We start from the raw sequence: 14,765 nt of genomic DNA on the forward strand, positions 1-14,765 counted from the left end.
CATGAGAGTATGAAGTTATGGTTTCTGATGGTTGAGCCATCAGCATTATTCAGTTCTGCCAGTTCAACTTTAATGCAAGCTGCAGGCATTGGAAATTACTTTTTGTTCATATTTTGCTGTTGTTATATCACATTCAGAAGGATGCTTCTAAAAGACCAAACATAAATGATCAAAAGTTTGAAAAACCAGGGTTTATAAAAATTTCGTATTTCTTTCTTTCTCACCTTCCAAAGAAGTCAGAAAGTAAGTGATTATGTGCTACTTGCATGCCTCTCTAGCTGTCACCTGTAGAGCTCTGTAGGATGCAAGTGCTGCAGTTTAAGGAAGAATGAGTGACCCTTAACGTAGGGCTTAAGAGGCATTTCAGGCCTGGAGATGAAAGGATGAAGAACAAATCCTCTGTATTATTGAAGCGTGTGAAAAGCATGAAAGAGCTAGAGGTAAATCAATAGTTTGCATTTACAGCACAGGAAGAGAAAAAAAAGATAGGCTGGGATTTATTTTTCCACCTTATTTGAGAGAGATTTTTTCACCTTTAGGGAGCACAGAACTGAGTTTTCTCTAGGATTGCATGCCTTTGGCACCCTGGAACGTATACCCAAAAGAGAACTCTTCTTCTGTTGTCTCCCATATAAATGATTTAGTAATTAAATGCTTTATTGCGACTACAGCTGTCAATTCACAATAAAGCAGTAGAGACTGAAACTAAAATATTGAGGTTCAGTGATTGCAGGGATGGAGATTAATATACATTTGAAATATGAGCAAAGGAAATCTTTATCAATTTTAAGCAGTTCCTCAGTGGGAGTAGGAGATGAGGTTAAGAGGACATGGCCTACCCATTTTTAGCTGTTTCTTCAGTGTTATTAATTTAACTTCTCTCTAAAAAACTTTTTAGCAGTACCAATTAAATAGCATATCACTGCTCTAGGAAGTCCCTTCTCTGTGTCAGATAAGGGTTTTGATAGCACCTGTCACTGGTCTACCTTAGCGCTGTGTGGTGGTGTGATGCATTGCCTTTTAACATAAGTATAGATTAATTTCAAAGACAAGCAAGTTAAATTCCTCCTCTCAGTTTGCATAGGCCCTCTTCATGAATAGGAAATGCCAGGGCATTAAGATCAAATACTGTATACAGGTGCAAAATTAGCATTAAAACATAATTTAAAATGTGTAAGAAAAGACAGTAGCCTTCTCTGCGAGGATATTATGTATATCATCTGTAATAATCATAGAAACTTATTGCTTCTCTGCCTGAAGTTACCTAATACTTTCAAATGAAGTGTAGGTAAATCACCGCCATCTTTGGATCAATGTGATCAGCCCACAGCCCTTTCATTATCTTAATTTGTGTGACACATGCTATTGGTCTGTGCAACTGAAGGCTACAGACTCAGGGCCTCTCAGGTGATGGCATGTTTTAGTCTAGATTATAACTGCTGAACTTCTCCGGAAACAATAGTGATGGAAAAACTTCTGGAGAATGACTGAATGTCAAAGTCATAAGAGTTCTTGGTCATGTCTGCCAGAGGGGAGAAGTGTTGCACTTTTTGGAAGTCAAAATGCCTCAAGCAATCCATATTTGATGGTGATGTGTTCATCATGGCAATGGGAATATCTTAGTCACCCAGTACTGCTGAGGCTGTGGTGTTCTGTGCCCGTATCACCCTGCTCCTCTGGGTAAGGCCCAGGTGCAGCTTTGCCATTGAATCTCATGTCAGGAGCCATTGCTGCATGTAGCTGTAAGATGAAGGTCACTCCAGTGTGATGTAAGAACTGTGACGCTGAGGTGCTTTTTAGAGAAATTATAAGAAAGGACTAGGGTGGGTGGCTTTTGTGGCTAAACTTCATTCATCTTTTGCCTTAAAAGAAGGGTAGCCAGGCATGGGAGATTAGATGTCTCCCTTGAGTGATATTATGTTCGTAATTGGGGTAGCAGAGGACGCCAAGAAAAAACTGATACCAAAGACAAAGCAAACTGGCTGAGGGGAAGAAAGTGCCGGGTCAAGGTGAGCAAGTTATTCAGAACCTCTCTTCTTTTTCTGACCCCTGCTGACTTTCTTCAGATACAGTTGTTCTTGAATGATCACAATCAGTGTATCAAAATAAATGCTTTATAGAGTAAGGTAAAAGGAGTTGCTGGCAAGACTGTAAATCCTCTCACGGAACAAATGATAACTCAGCTCAAGAGCCCTTTTGTCCTAGGAGCGCGGGAAGGATATAAATTCTCTGAAAGTATCTGTCAGTTGGAATTGCTCTGCGTTCATCATGCCAGCACTCTGCATCATTCATGAATGTCATAAGAGACTAAAGAATTGGCACTTCATGGTGAGAATGATTAAACAACCATTACACTTGTCTTTTACTCTGGCATGGTACCTTTTAACAGATTGCCTGTATAACACTTGTGTATGTCCACCTCTTCTAATGGTGGCTGTCCTTTCATGGTGGCAATAGCAAGAAAAGCTGCATACCATTTACAGAAGAGTTTGTATGCTGTATTACTACCTCTGGGTACTTTTTAACACTCCCACTACGTGACCTTGTGGAAGATTAGAGAGCCATAGGAATGGCGAGCTTCTATAAATGCATTTCTTCTAATCACAACTACTGGAAGGCCAGTGAGGGATAGCGACATATTTGAGGTGAGGTCAAAAAGCTCAGAACTGAGTTTGTTTCCTTTGTAGACCAAAATAGCTCCATTTAGTCCTAGAAGACTAGTCTGTCTCTACAGTAGCAAGCAGCATGAGAGTGAGCTTTTAGAACAAAATCTAGTATCAAGGATCTGAGATACATACTACAGGCATTTTACTTCTGAAATTTTACTTCGGACTAGCTCTAGTCTGGTCCTATAGATTAACTGCTTATTAACAGCTGGATTGAATCTTCCAGTTTAGTATTATCTGAAAGAAGTCAAGCTTGTGTACTCTGAAAGGCTCTGATGTAAACCAAAGCATGGCAAATGATAATAGGTCAAGAAGTTTATTTCAGATGTGTGCTGCTGAAATGCTAATGGCCAGAAAAAGGTTACATCTCTGAAAACCTGCTTCCCATTCTGAACTATGATGCTGTTTTGGCAAGATTTGGTAAAACACTTACCTTCTGGGGCTCTGATGAATATCTATTAGCCAATATTTCTGGCCCAACTCTTTTTAGCATTCAAGCCTGAAAATTTGGGTTTGAACTCCTGCAATGAAGACCATAAATGTAAACTGTATTGTCTGTTTTAATACCTATGACTAAGGAAATGTGAACAGGTATGCAAGGAAGAATGAAAGATTACCTACATTTAAAACAAACAAAACCTTGCAGTCTGAAAACGGGCCATGCAAGAAGTTTTTCTACTTAAACTTGAAGTAACTGAATGAAACTGAGAAAGAGCAGTTGTCTTTGTTGTTTTGATTTTGGCTTATTTTTTTATTCCCTGATAGATTATTTGTTTTAATGGAATAAAGCATAGCTTAAGGATAAAGACTAGAAAGAGGTACTTTGGAATGGACTGAGATCAATAATAGCAGTTTGTCCTCCATCCATCCTGAGCCATATCTAGGTCATTTTGTTACCAGTCAGATTCTGTAACACTGTAGTGAACTAACACCCCTATTCTTTCTCCAAGCCCCAAATGAGCCATGAATCCTGCTGTGCTTCTCATTGCTAACAATTGTCTCTGTGTTCAGCTCCTCTAGCATGCTGCCTTCTGGGCTTCTCCAAAGACATCCTCTCTGCGTGCTCTTTTATCAGGAAATATCAAAAAGTAACAAACTGCATCCAGATTCCTGCTCCTCTTTAGCAGCAGAATGCAACTAAGAAATACTTCCATTTACCTTTACTGAATTTAATCATAGTTGCACCTAATGAAGTCTCTTTCCACATGGTGGTAACTTTGACCCAAGTAAGCATGTCCAATAATGGTCAGGGGAACTGGGAACAGTTTTCTGGGCACTTCTATCCAGCAAATTTCATATTTCAATTATAGTGTTCATAGTTTATTTTGATCTCTTCTTCTGGTACATTGTGGTTTTAAGCCTTTTGTCTTTCTGTAATGAAAGTTCTATATTTGTTATAAGCAGTGTGGGTTTTTTTTGTAGGATGTTTTTAAAATTAAAAAAAAATAATAATAAATCAAAAAGTAAAGGCCTGGAGGAATTGTCCTTGTGGACCTTTTCTAGATCGACATCTGTCATCTGGCTGCCTAAAGCTGTGGGGACTGAATTTGATGACACTGGTACACTGATGTCTTTACTGAATGAGATGACTTAAGGGCTGAGGGTGATGGTATGATAAAAATCCACAAGTCAAGGTTGACACTGGGAGGATAGATATAGGGACAGATTACTGTGTCTTCCAGTACAAGAACTAGGGAACATGTAATCTGCTTAGCAAGAGCAAATATGAAAAATGTGATCCTTCATACAAAAAGGTGATTCTTTTTCACTTGGGCTGGAGGAGACCTCAGGAAGTCTCTAGTCCAAACCTCTGCTCAGAGCAGGGTCAGCTGTGAGGTCAGATCAGACTGCTTGGGGTTTTATGTAGTCAGATCTCAAAAATCTCCAGTGACTCCAAAATCTCCTTGGGCAAGCTGTTTGACTGCCTGTCTGTCCTTGTGAGGAGAAAGCTTTTTCCTTCTATTCAGTCAGATTCTCTCACTTCAAACTATCCCTGTTGCATCTTGCTCTCCAGCTGTGTGACACTCCGAAGACCCTGCTTTTATCTTCTCAATAACCTGCTTGCAGGTGCTGTGAGACTGCTCTTAGGTCTCCTTGAGGTAGCGTCATCTTCAAGCTGAACAAGCTCAAATGCTATGACCTTTCCTGGCAAGGCAGGTACTTCAGCCACCCAATTGTCTTTGTGGTCCTTCACTGAACTCGCTCCAGTTTGTCAGTCCAAAACTAGATGCATTATTCTAGATGCAGTCTAAAAATCACTGAGTAAAGAGGAATAATCTCTTCACATATTAACAGGTGATGGTCCTGTTGATAGAGTACAGGATACTGTAGGTTGCCTTTGCTGATGGGGCCCACAGCTGGCTAGTGTTTAGCTTTCTACATCAGTGGCAGATTTGTGTGTCATTGCTAAAGGTTCATAAATCATTATTGTGAATGCAAAACTTCCAAATGTGTTCCAAGAGAGACTGGATAGGTAGTTGGAAATAAGTTCTCTTTCGGATTCCTGTATAAACAAACCTGAGTTAATTGCTGAAAAGGCTCATAGTCTGGGTGCATACTTTAAGGAAGTACACTTGCTCTGCTCCTAGTTTTCCCTGGGCATCCACTTAGGATCAGGGCTGAAGACATGACAGTGAACTAGCCTGATCCTTGTCTGACCGATTATATTGTTATAATGTTAAAAAAGACATTACTGAAATATTTTTAGGTGCAATCTGTTATGCTTAAATTGGTATGCCTATGGTCATCTTGGGTCCATTTTAGTCAGCAACTAATGCCTAGATTCCTTCTGAGATGATAAACATTCCCAACATGCCCCATGGCAAATTCAGATTTGGGAAAAAACTCAGTCTTCCCAGTATCCCAGATTTAGGGAAATCTGTAGGCCATTCATGAGCTATCTTGTACCTTCTAGTATTTCTAGGAATACTCCCTTGCTATCCCCCTTTTCCTCTTCCAATCTTCTTAATGCAGTGTAACTAATAAGAAGTAGCATACTGTCTGATCCGATTGCTAGCTGATGCACACATACTGGGAGGAAAGTGACTCGTATTAATTTGCTGTCATTAAAAAAGAAAAACACAGAAAGCAGGCGTGATCAGAATTGCTGCTTCTATTTTGTGTTAGTCTTGCAGATTTTCTAATTACTACTCCTTTTTGTATGGAAGAAGCTCCTTCATATTTTAAAGTGGGAAATGAATTTCAGTTTCATGTCAAACAATGTCTGCTTTTTGAGATGTGAGATGAGTATGGTGTTCAATCTGGGTATCAGAGGGTTTGTCAAGAGAAGAGCAAGCATCTGAAAGGAAGAAGAACTACTTCATGAAACCTCCCTTTAAGCACAGAAGCTTGGGGTTTTTTTGAGGATTAGAGTGGAAGCTTTGCATTTTTTAGGGCTTTAAGTTTTTTTCATTCTTAGGCAATTTAAAGCTCTTGATAAGGTCTTTTCCAAGCAAAATTATTCTATAAATAAAAGGATGTTTCAGCAGTCATGTCAGAAAAAGTATCAGGTCTGTCTTTGTTTTAGTAAAGCTCCTGTGATGGAATGGTCAAGTGAAGCAGATGATGATGATATGATCCTCTGTAACCTTTTTCAACACTTCACTGCCTCCTCCTTTTTTTCTTTTTTTTTTTTTTTTTTCATGAAGCAGGTGCTTGTACTAATAGACCTCTAAAACTTGAGGTGTGTAAAATGCAGCAACTGTAGCACAGAGATGTGCAAGTGCCAGAGAGGGTCTTAAGGAGAAGGGGGAGTAAGATTTTTTTCATTCTGTTTGATGATAATCAGTTTTGACTAGGCTTCCATTTTGATGTGTGATTGAGTGACAATAGCTCAGACATGTCCCTGGGATATCCTGATATTGTAGAGCACTCTATATACTGTAAGAACACTGGTGTATATGCTGAAGGCAGGGGGTGTGTCGATGTCTAGCTTGTTTTTTGGCTCCTGAGCTCTGATTCATTTTTCTAAGAACTTTTTTTATTTGATGTGAAGTGAGATAGGAAGAGGAGGAATAAAATAAAGATTAGTATAACAAGGTAGTTGAAGTTTAAGATTGAGGGCAACTGCATGACAGGTGATAACTAGAGAAGGAAGAATAGCTGCTGTCAAAACTAAGGCCTTGGTAAATATGGAAGGGTGGAAGGAATGGAGCTGGCACATTACTTGGTACTAGTGCTGTTAATTTCTTTCTTTTAATCCTAAAACCATTTATGATTCTTAAATTCAGTCATATCACTTCTCTCTTGATCTCTTTTTTTCCTCCTTTCTTAATTTGTTTGATAATGGTCATTGGAAATGTTATCATACATCTAATGTAACAGCAAGGAAAAGAAGCTGTATGCAGTGCATTTAGTGGACAACACCCATAGGAGTAATTTTAAAAATATAAATAAAAATTGCAGAAGCTGAAAATAGGAAACACCTGTTAGGTCATCTCTAGACAATATAGGTGTTTCAGCACACCTAGAGTTGACTTAGTTCAAGTGATTTCACGTAATGAAGCGTCAGACAAATCATCCGTGCTATTCAGGAGCATATTGCTAAATTAGGTAAAAACTGTACCTATTTTCACCACTATTGTTGTTGTTAATGCATATGGAGACTTGCATTTCTTTGACTGTCCTCAACATATTCTTTTGTCACTCTTGCAGTCTTTTTATTCATAATAAATTCAGTTAGAGGAAATTCAGAGTTGTAGAGCATGCATGGTCTATTTGATGTGGCCAGAAGGAGTTAAGTTGGAAAAACAACTGTCAGAAGCTTCATTCTTTACACAGCCGATGCACATCCTTTTGACAGTGTACAGGTATCAACTGATGTTTTATTGTCTGTGTTGCGATGTGATAAACCTTTGGGGAGCAATAAATAGTCAGAAGGCATTTGAAAGTTCTGGTGCTCTTTTCTGGTTTGTGCAAGCTGTATTGTTTGGTTTAACTCTCCCTTAGAGCTGGTGTTCAAAGCATGGCTCATTTTCCCTCAAGAGTGTATCAAGCATAAATAAATAAGATGTTGAACTGTCTGACTGAGTTAAGGCCTGAAGAGCTATGCCACTGTTGTTTCCCTGCCTGGAAAATGAGTGGTCAAGTATGCAGTTTACCTTAGTTGTGAACATATGGGAGGGGCCTTAATTTTGGGGGCAGCGATCAGATTAATCTGATTAGGTTTCAGGCAAAAAGTCTAATCTACTTTATCAGAGTTTTGTATTAGAACAGAAATTGGTCTTAGCAACTCTTCCTTGCTGCTTTGTTCATCTCCACTTACTAGGGCAGAATAGGTCTCTATATACAATGTTTTTGGGAACTGCTTTTTCATTACATGACCAAATAACGATGCTTCCTGATGCAGCAAATTTCATCTCCTTACTGAGTTTCTGCAGATGTATGTCTGATCTCTTCTCACTTGCTTTCATGTCAGTATTCTAAAATATATTCCTTTCCTAGTGCCTTTTCTGGTGATGGAAATAGTAATGGAACTGCCTAGTCCGGGTATAGTGAGATAAGGTTCACCATTACGTTTTCTTATTTCTGTGAATTTGTCATTTTCTTATTGAGACTTTGTGGGAATTTTTGAATGTCTGCATAAATGACCAAGTATAACCATTATTTAATTATCTTTTTAAAGGGCCGTTAATTACAGGCACTACCAAGGTTTCCTTCCTGATGTGAATTGGGTCTTGCTTTGCTCAAGTAACCTGTGGTCATGTACAATGTGTTACTGATTCCATACTTTGACAATATTACTTCTTGAAAATAACCTAAATTTCAATTTCCTGTCAAGAAAGACGAGCAAAATGCCATCATCACAGATTTTGCTGTAGCTGAACTGATAGCTTCTCATTAGAGAGCAGAAGGTTATGATTATTAATAAACATGGTAAGACTTTTACACCAGCAGATGAAATACCCCAAGAGACTCATCAGAACTACTGAGCTAAAGCAGAAAATACAGTAGGACCATAAAGTACGCTCAAATGGGAGGTGGGGAGAAAAGTCCAAGAAAAACCAACAATGGGTAAGGAAAATGCAGTAGGGTCCTTTTTGTTTACATACTTGAAAGTCTTTGACTTTAAAAACTGTCTTCCATTTCTGCACTGAGGAATGTAAAATGAAGTCTCAGGTCGTTTTACAAATATGTTAAGAAGTAAAATATCTATACTTTATCTTTATTCTCTTGCATAGAATGCTTATAATAATTGAGGGAAAGGCATATACCTTGTGTTGCATGTTATTTTAGGTAAGAACATGTTATCATTAAGTTTATATACCTCATCCTTTTTTGCAAATTGCCAACACAATCAGGATATTTATGTTTGTATTGTGTCATGAGTGTCAGGGGCCTGCAGAGCACCTCGTGTGGGAGGAGGCCATGAACCACCCTGTGCAGTCACAGCCAGCCCTGACATGGTTGAAAATAACCCACCACATGCCAGAACTTCGACCTGTTAGAGAGCACATGGTGCTTCTGCCTGGACACATTTAGGAAAGGGCAGTAGTTACCGGAGGCAGGAGACCCAGGACGTGGCATGGGAGGGCTCCTGGGAGGATGCACAAAGGGAGGAGGCATGTGAGGGGGCACCAAAGGTAAAACAAGAGACACGGAAGAAGTTTCAGGGAGAAGCATGTGGAAGGGGAGGTTGCTGGGGACATGCTGGAGATGCGCTCTTTGGAAAGGAGTCCCTCTGTGTTGGATGAGGCATGCCTCTGAGGGGACTGCAGCCCAGGGCAGGGGTGCTCCCAAGGGAACTGGGCCTGTGGGTGACCTGTGCCAGAGCAGGGACACCCACCCTGGAAGGACTGGGGCCTGTGGAGGGACCCACACAGGAGCAGGAACACCCCTGAGGGGCTGCAGCTCATGGATAACCTATGTTGGAGCACAGAAGGTAAGAATCAAGGAATGGTGGAAAGAAACCACTGTACGCTGACCCTGACCTCCTGCACTGCCTGTCATCTCACTACAGCCCAGAGGGAGGGGAGACTGGGGTGGGTGTGGAGAACTGGTGGACTGCAGTTGAGCTTGGGGAAGGGGAAGGAAAAGAACTTTCCCTAACTGTTTGTTTGTTGCCTTTGTTTCCCAATGCATGAATCAGTAATTAAAAGTTTATGTTAATTGTCAATAAAACTAATTAAGTGAGATTATCTCAGTTGAGATTATTTTGCCCTCAACAATGTTGTCACGAAGGGATGCAGGACCCTGGTCATAAATTTAGGTGCTAACTCAAGTAATTTTTGTAGCTTTTAAGCTGGCCTGTGTTCTTCATAATTTTCATCTTAAAGGTACTTTTTAGTTGTAAAAATCTGAACTATAGCATTCATAATATATTAGACTTGTACTTATATCCCAGTGCACTGCTGCTGCAGTTAACCCTTCAATGTACAAACATTGTTATAATACCTGCCAAATATTGTGTTTTCCTGGACATAGGGAAACGAGTGTGTGTGCTGTGCTGTAGCTGGCAAAACGGGTTGCTGATGGCTTAGTAGATGCAAATAGAGAATTTGCAATAGAATATTTAATGTGGGGAGATTCACAAGATCCCTAAGGCACAAAGGAAGTTCTTTCTTGTGCAGATGTGACAGACTTGTTTTCTCTTGCTTTACAGGATTAGTTTTAGGCAGGATATAGCTGTTGTACTGTGCTGATTGAAGGACACTCTTCCTTAAGATAGGTTTTTGAAATCTTTGGGTGACGGTGAGGAAACAGTGATAACGGATTTAAAATTATAGCTGGTGGTGCCAACTTCAACTAAATGTTTCTTAGTACAACTCACTAGGAGGCTTTATTTGATGTGGTTTATAACATTGATTATAATTTTTCTGCTAGGAATTTTCCATAAGGAGTGTTTGCCTCAAAGTATTTTGTTTTGACTGAAACTGAATAATCTAACAGCTCTGTCCATGAATATAGCTAGTGAATACATAATTTCCCTAAACTAGATATGCAGACTTTAAATAACAGCATTGTCATGTGTGTTGCAATGTATCCATCTCTCTGACGTTTAAATCTCTAAACACCAAAGTTATAGTTACAAGTTATGTCATTTCTGGGAGAAGTCAATTGCTGCTCTGCCAAACTGTAAGTTTATGAGGTTATAAGCTTTGTGTGTGCTAAACACGTAATGGCATTCTAGAAGTTTAAATCTGTAGGGAGCATTTCCTCACCATATATTTCTTCGCTTCTCTGAGCTCCCAATGCTGACCAAATTCTGTGCGCAGCATCCCAGTAGAGTAGCTGAACATATTCTGTTCCCATTTGTTCTCACATGTCGGTACAGTAAATCTGGCCCAGGACACTGTGAAAAGTGGGATTTCTCACAGCTGACTGGAGAAATAATTTTGTGTGCTCATATCTTTGATATTTTTTTTTTTCCTTTTTTGCACAATGGAGGTTGAAGTTAGCATTATATAGTTGAAGTGGTGAAACACTGTAACAATAAGTACAATGGAATTAATCCGTCCCTCAGACTTTGCTATCTTCCAGGGCACAATTGGTGGTGTATTTTTTAAAACATGTACATAACTAAACCTTGAACAATAAGGAAAAACTAAATATCAAGTGGCTGCTCATTAACTGTGTATTATTCATTGTCTGTCTTGATCAGAAAGTGTCTTGGAAAAAAATACGTGTTTTTGCGTAATAAAGAGGTTCATAAAAAAGCTTAGATGCAATGAGAAGATCTCAAGCTGAACAGACTTTCATGTCATCAGCTTTTTTTTTGACCAAGTTCTTTACTTAATTAAGCTACAATTCTCTGCCACACCACAAAGAAATGACAGTTATCGATTTAAGATTGGAAGGGACCCCTGGGGGATAAACTAGTCCAACCAGCTCACTTACACCAGCCTAAAGCATTGCCAACCAGATAGAGTTGTTCAGGCCTTCTCAAGTTATGGTGAAGATGAAATCTCCTTTCCTGAAATCCAGGGTTATGATTCTACTGTTTGTCTTGTTCAATTCTCTTGGAGTTTCAAACTCGGTAAATTCATGGTTGCTGCAGTCATATAGAAGCATTTAAGTCAAGTGTGTTTGTGTTGTGTTTTGTTTTGTGTCTTTTTTTTTTTAATCTAACTGCAGTGTGGTAGTAACTCTTGTTATCCCTCCTCTTCCACTTTTACTGGATGTTTGCACCTTGTGTTTTCAGACTGGAGTGACTATTTTGTTCATAATTTTGGGAAAATGTGGTACTGGCACAATGTTAATATGTCATCTCTTTCCAAACTAAGTGTTGGTTATCCTGTATACCCTCAAAAAGGCAGGGAAGGGAAGGGACATTGATGTACCCAACAAATCGTTGTATATTCAGCTACACACAGGTAAAGCAAGTAGCCCATTTATCATTATGCAGATAATGCTGACCTGGGCAATAAGGAAACAACTGCTGGCTACCAGGTTTCTTTTAACAGATTAGTTTGGGCAGTTCTGTTCTGGTTGCTGCATCTGAACATTCTTTGCACAGAAACCCAAAGTACTGAATATCTTCAAGTTGGACCTAGAAGCAAAATCTGTGTTCTATGAGGAGAAAATGAGCTCTGTTAAGCAGTTATTCCCATGACAGGCCTATGAAGACATAATTGTTTCTAATTGGCGCTCATAGGAGCACTGACATACTCTACCTGCAGCCAAATGGCTCTTAGAGAGAAATAGAAATCATCTGTCTTCATAAATAGTGAAGAACTCTCTTTCAGACTTGTCTTTGCTGATAAAGGGCCTGACAACTAGTACAAAGAAAAGGAGGAGAACTTGCAATTCAAGTGAGAATAGTTTGGAAAGTGGGTTTTAATCTGTGAAGTCATCTATGAGTAAACTCACCCTGTTTTGCTTAACACATTGCTATGCCTTGTTTTAGTCTGTAATGCAAAAATTCACACAACTTTTAGAACAAACTGATAAACTGAAGGAGGATATTTGTAATGTAATTTATAGTGGGTTGTTGATATACTTGTGTTTGGGGGAAGACATAGATAATTCACTACCTAGTCATCTCCAACTGTCTCTCTAACTGTCCTGGTTTGGGCTGAAATAGAGTTAATATTCCTTTTCAGGGACTAGATGAGTGCTGTGTTTTGGATTTAGCTTTGGGTTTGGTATGGGAAGAATGCTGAGAGCACACTGGTGTTCTCAGCTGCTGCCGAGACTTCAAGGACTCTCTGACTCCCCATGTCCTGCCCAGGCACAAGGGCACAGGGAGCAGGGAGGGAGCACAGACAGAGCACCAGATCCAAATTGGCCAATGAAATATTCCATATCATGAAACATCATGCTCACTATATAAAGGAGGGGTGGTCGGGAAGGAGCTCTCTCGCTTCTGGAATTGCGATTGCGGGATCTTGGTATCTCGGGGTCGCTGGCCAGGAACGGGCTGGGTATTGGTTAGCGGGTGGGGAGCAATTATTCTGTGCATTGCCTGTTTATATATTTCTTTTTTTTTCTTTTTTTCCCCTATCATCATCATTGTTCTCATTTTATTGCCATTATTAAACTGTTCTTATCTCAGCCTGTGAGTCTCCGTTCACCCCTCTAATTCCCTCCCCCATTCCCAGGTGGGGAGGGGGAAGGGAGGGTGACCAGCTGCGGTGGTTGGTTGCCGACCAGGCTCAGACCATGACACTAACCAAGAGGTTACCAGTACAGTTGGGGATGTATTTAAACAGAGACAAACAAAACCCTTTTCTATATATTTTGCAGTAGTCCTGCATCCTCCATCTTGCGTTCAAAGATGAATGAGGAGATAGAGTTCAGTCTGTAAAATTAATCTTTCTGAAACTGAAATGATACATGTGCACAGTTCCAGAATGCCAGTGTGCACTTTTCTTAATTCAGAATTATGAGTGAAATTTCCTATCTAACCCTGATTTCAGACACATTTGTTTGAATTTACTGAGGGCATGTTCTGGTGGGTATGCAAAGACCTGGAAGGAAGTAAACATGGATTAATTTTCACTCTGTCATTGAGTCAGCTGTTCACAAATCATTTCCTTTCTGTGTGCCTGAGCTTTTGATGCCGGTTTTGGTAATGAGTGCTGAGATGTCTAGAGGAAGCCTTTTAAGCAAGGGTGAAGTGTATCAATTATTTCTACTAATGTGTAGTATTTTTTTGGAATTCAGCTCATAAATAGCTTTAGTGGAACTACTGCTTAGTAGGCAAGTATAGAAGTTACATATATACGATCTCACCTGTTTCTGTATCTGCTCAAGGTTGCTTGATACATGTTGCTGGTAGGTATGTGGTGAAAAAAAAAAAAAAAAGTCAGTTTCAGTTTCACTCAGATTAGAAAATGTACTCATTAATTTCCTGTACTTTCTACAGATATTTCATCCCTGATGTAGTAATGGGAGCTGGTTATTTTTACTTACTATTCTGTAGCCTGTGACATGTTGTAATAGTGCTCAGAAAATGAGGTGCAGTAAGTGGCTGAAGCATTGAGAAGTGTTGTTCCTGGCCTGCCTGTAGATTTGGGTCTGGGACAGCAATTTTAGCTGTATTTTGCAAGAAGCTCAGGGGCTTGGAGTGTTGAGTCCAAGTCAGAATGTGAACTACAAACAATTTAGCTTCTCAACTTCCTCATATGTGACAATAATTCCTCACTTGAGTGTTTGTGTTGCTCAGCTCAGAAGGCCTTTGTGAATGTGGGAGGGCAGTGTTCAGCTTTGGAGAGGTTTGGTGTTGTCCTTAGAAACAAGGTCAAGGAACAAATTCCCAGGCTTACTGTAAAGACAGTGCTGGAAATATGTGGACTAGATATCCAAAGGTCTTAAAATGTTGACAAAATGATAGTCTCACACTATATGTGGTCTTCAGCTGAATACAAGTCCAGGCTCAAGGAGAGCTGCCAAATATTCCCTTTGAATTCACATAGAAGATTGAACCCCATACTTCTGAACAGGTGTGGCTTGTTTTCTCCCCCCTGAACATCACTGTCCTATTTGGCATTGCTTGGGATATTAGCATTAGTGAAATAATTAATTATTGATAAGCTCTTCACTTCATCTTAAATGCTGCTTGTCTTTATTTAGGAACTAATAAAATGTACTTCATTAGGTTGTATACAGAAGAAATTTCTTGAGTGATTTATAACTTAAGAGGAAGCTTGTTTCTGTGTT

General features: G+C 39.6%; 1 protein-coding gene across 28 annotated transcripts in view; it reads left to right on the forward strand.

The window, feature by feature from the left end:
- NRXN3 (neurexin 3) overlaps positions 1–14,765 on the forward strand; it is a 1,014,891-nt gene that overhangs the window by 735,225 nt on the left and 264,901 nt on the right. The gene's annotated exons all lie outside the window — the stretch shown is intronic.

The sequence above is a fragment of the Tyto alba genome, unplaced genomic scaffold (genome assembly GCF_018691265.1).
Source record: "Tyto alba isolate M040663 unplaced genomic scaffold, T.alba_DEE_v4.0 Super-Scaffold_18, whole genome shotgun sequence".
Taxonomy (NCBI): domain Eukaryota; kingdom Metazoa; phylum Chordata; class Aves; order Strigiformes; family Tytonidae; genus Tyto; species Tyto alba.